Source organism: Silene latifolia, chromosome Y (genome assembly GCF_048544455.1).
Source record: "Silene latifolia isolate original U9 population chromosome Y, ASM4854445v1, whole genome shotgun sequence".
NCBI classification, from domain to species: Eukaryota; Viridiplantae; Streptophyta; class Magnoliopsida; order Caryophyllales; family Caryophyllaceae; genus Silene; species Silene latifolia.
Window position 1 is genome coordinate 470390216 of NC_133538.1, and position 4259 is coordinate 470394474.

Here is a 4259-nt window from a genome sequence, read left to right on the forward strand (position 1 = left end):
ATAAAACTAACACAAAACACACAATAACTAGCTAATAGAACATAATAAAAACTCACAACACTAATACAACATAATAATAAAATGGGTAACGGAGGTCTTCACTCTTCCATTCCACCCTTGCCTTTTCCCTCGGGGAACATCTTCCCCTTGTTCTTCTTGTTGGCCTGCCTAGCATTGATTTCCTCCTCGGAACGGATTATCAACGGATCTAAGGCGGCAACGGCCTCCGGTCTAGCACAAGACCCCATGTTCGGCCCAAAACGAGCCCATGCACGGCCCACCATGTTCTTAGGACCCGAGCTTCTCCTCTTTGGTGGTCTCATCACATCGGGACTAGCTCCATCAACATACTCCTTAAAGAAGGCACGGTTGGCCTTGCCAACCTCTCGATACTTCAAGTCGAAAACCTCGTCCTTACGAAATTTGGACATCTATTCCAAGCACGGAGCACGTGACAACATGGGGAATGATTCATGCTTAATTTAATATGTTTTCATAATTTATTTGCTTGCTTGTTGTGATCTCAACTTATGCACGTTATGTTTGATGAAATGTGAGCCTATGAATCCTTACATTTTTTACCCATCACTTATCTTTTCAATGAGACTTGTAAGACATAAACCAACTCGAGTCTCATTAGACCATGCATATAGTTGAGTAGGGAAGATTAAGTCGACTTGTAGGTGTTGTACAATCTAATCGATTCGGCTCCGGGACCCAAACTTTCCTAGGATTATAAGATATAAACAAACTCGATCCATCACAACAATAATTGCTTGCTTATAATTTGAGAATATGTTTGTATGATCAATTCCCATGAATCCCCTATGACCCCATGACACCCTAGTGCTTTTTATCAATTGTTTACATCCCTTTTAATTCATCTTACTTGTTTATTTTCATTGCTATTTAGTTTAGTGATCTTCTACTTCAAACCCCAATTGTGACACCCTTAGACACCACTAGTTGCAATAGAAATCTCATCTCAATTCCCGTCCCTTGGGATCCGACCTTTACTTGCCTCTTTACTAATTGTAGAGTTGTCGGTGAAGTTATAAATTGTGTTTTGGTCTAGGTGCTCCTAACGACAAGTACTGAAAACTAAACCCCACGAAGGATCACGACCAAAAACGGCGCCGTTGCCGGGGACGGTGTTAACTTGATTTAGATTTTCTTACATTGTTATTAGTTGTGTCTTTCTTTGCCTTGGGGAATTAAAATTCCTCAAGGTTTGTTCTAATTATTTTCATGTTGTTTGATATTTTGCATGTCTAGAAGATCACAAGGTAACTTGTTACCCTTTGATCACGAAATTGAAAGGACTTTGACAACCAATAGAAGACTTGCTAGGAGAACTTTGAGAGGTATTGGTGAGGTTGTAGATATTCAACCAAATACTATTGAGTTCATCAACCCTTTTGCAAGAGAAGGTGAGGAGAACCCAACACAAAATACAACACAAAATCAACCCACAATGCCTAAGTTTTCATCACATTCCGTACCCACCGAGGAGAACCTACCCAATGGTACTCCCACACCATAACACTTAACCGGAAATTTTATTGCCAAATCCGCATTTATCCAATTAGTCGAAAGAAGCCAATTTGGGGGGATGCCTAGTGAAGACCCTCACTCTCATATGGAGACTTTTTGCGACTATTGTGATGCGATTTCTCAAACCGGTGTAACACAAGACCAAATTCGATGGGTCTTATTTCCTTTTTCTCTAATTGGCACCGCGAAACAATGGTTGAAAGGCCTTGATAAGGCTACTCTCGGAATTGATTCTTGGAAGAAGTTGGCTCTAGCTTTCTACAAAAAGTTCTATCCACCGGAAAAGACTAACATGCTAAGAGCTCAAATTACGGGCTTTAAGCAAAGAGACGAACAATCTTTGTATGAAGCTTGGGAGCGATTCAAGGAAATTTGCCGCTCATGTCCTCATCATGGACTTAGCGAGTGGTTCTTGGTACAACAATTTTGGAACGGTCTTTATGAAGATTCAAGGAACATTCTCAACATGGGATCAAATGGACTGTTCACCGAAGTTGATGATAATCAAACTTGGAACAAAATTGACGAAATGGCGGTCCATAACTCACAATATAGTAGACCTCGCAAGGCTACTAGAGGAGGAAAGCATGAAGTGGACTCCATTACTCAATTGGGTGCTCAACTTAGTGCTCACATTGATACCATCAATTTGAAGTTTGAAAAAGCTATGGCTAGACTTGAAGAAGCCTCAAAATCATCAAAGCATCATGTTAATGCCATGACGGCATCTTCATCAATCCCAAGTGGGATATATGAGAATTGTGGAACTTTGGGACATGACCTAAGTGAATGTAGGGGAACAAATGAACAAGTGAATGCTTTCCAAGCATACAAGAGTGGTACCCCTTATTCAAACTATTACAATGAAAACACCAAATTCTATCCAAATCTCTCATACAAAAGCCAAAATGTTCAAAACCCTCAACCAACATACACCCCACCTCCCATGAGAAACCAAAATCAAAGACCCTTTTACAACCAAAACCAAGGTTACCAAAATCAAACTCCATACAATCAACAAAATGACCAAGGTTTTGATGTTCAAAAAGTGGTCCTCCAAATGCAAAAGAATCAATAAGAGTTTTTCACTCAAATGCAAAAGGATAGTCAAGCAAAGGAAATCACCATCAACAACATCCTAGCTCACACCAAAATGTTGGAAATCCAATTGACTCAACTAGCATCTTCAAGCTCACAAAGACAAAAGGGGCAATTACCACCTCAAAGTAATCCCCCAAGACATGAAACGGTTAGTGCCATTCACTTGAGGAGTGGTACAAGGTATGAAGCACCGAAGAAGCAAGTTGAGGATGAAGTTGTGGAAGCTAGTGACAAAGAAGAAATTGTTCAAAACTCCAAGGATGGAGAACCATCAAAAGAAGAAATTTCAAAGAAAAATGAAGACAAGGTCAAGGAGAAGGAGCCCATTGTGATTAGACTTCCTTTACCGAGTCGTCTAGCCAAGCCCAAATTTGATGACCAACTTGGAAAATTTATGGAAATTGTGAAGAATTTGGAATTCTCGATTCCTTTCACGGAATTAATCAATCACGTGCCGGCCTATGCAAAATACATGAAAGACATCCTCACAAAGAAGAAGTCAATCCGGAAGCTTGAGATTATCGCCTTCACTAAGGTGAGTAGTGCAATACTTCAAGGGAGTTCACCTCCAAAACTCAAAGATCCGGGAAGCTTCTCAATACCGTGTACCATTGGCGACACCACGATCAACAAAGCCTTATGTGATCTAGGGGCTAGTGTGAGTTTTATGCCATACTCGGTGAGTAAAAAGTTAGGGATGGGAGAGCTTAAATGCACCAATATCAAACTCCAAATGGGCGATAGATCGACGAAGACACCATTAGGGACATGGGAAGATGTCCCCGTAAGAGTTGGGAAATTTTTCATCCTGGTGGACTTTGTCATTGTTGACATGGAAGAAGACTCCAACATTCCAATCATTCTAGGAAGACCTTTCTTAAAAACCGCGGTTGCGGTGATTGATGTGAAGCATGGAGAGCTCACTCTAGAAGTGGGACATGAGAGCATAACTTTCAATCTTGACAAGAACATAAGAGCTCCCCGTTTGCATGAACCATGTTTTATGGTTGATCATTATAGCCGGAAGGATGATAAGAAGAAGTCGGAATTCTAATGGAAGAATAAAATTGATGATGCTCCATTCATAGAGCAAGTGAATTGTAACAAAGAGAGCTTGAAAAGCTCACCAAAGTCAAGCAATGAAGAGGATGGCCTCATTGGCCAAGATAAGAAAGTGGTAGAGTTGTCTCTTTCAAATCAAGAGATCTTTAGTGATCAAGTAGATGAAGTTTGTGGTCTTGGGGACGATGAGTTTGAAGGGATTTTCAATCCCTATATTGGTAATGCTATCGATAAAGACCGACATGAAGGACAACAAGGGCAAAGGTCTATTGAAGATCTTTATCATGATAATGAATAAGCTTTTGACTACTTTTTCAAGGTGTTGAGCAACATCAACAACACCTCGGACATGCCCCCATGACATCTCACTAAGGATGAGAGTTTGGTGGAGTCCTCCCTAAACCACCATTTGTAAATATTTCTAACTCCCTAACTTGCATTTTAATTCTTACATTGCATTTTTTGTCATTTTGGATTTTTATGCTTTGATCAAGATAATTATCATTTTTGAGAGAAGTGAGGAAGGGACTAATGATTTAATT

General features: G+C 40.1%; 1 non-coding gene across 1 annotated transcript; it reads right to left on the bottom strand.

Moving 5' to 3' along the window:
- Positions 1–1846: 1846 nt before the first annotated feature.
- Positions 1847–1953, bottom strand: LOC141634990 (small nucleolar RNA R71). Its single transcript, XR_012539702.1, has one exon. It is a non-coding gene; the product is annotated as a small nucleolar RNA R71 (small nucleolar RNA).
- Between the last annotated feature and the right edge of the window lie 2306 nt (positions 1954–4259).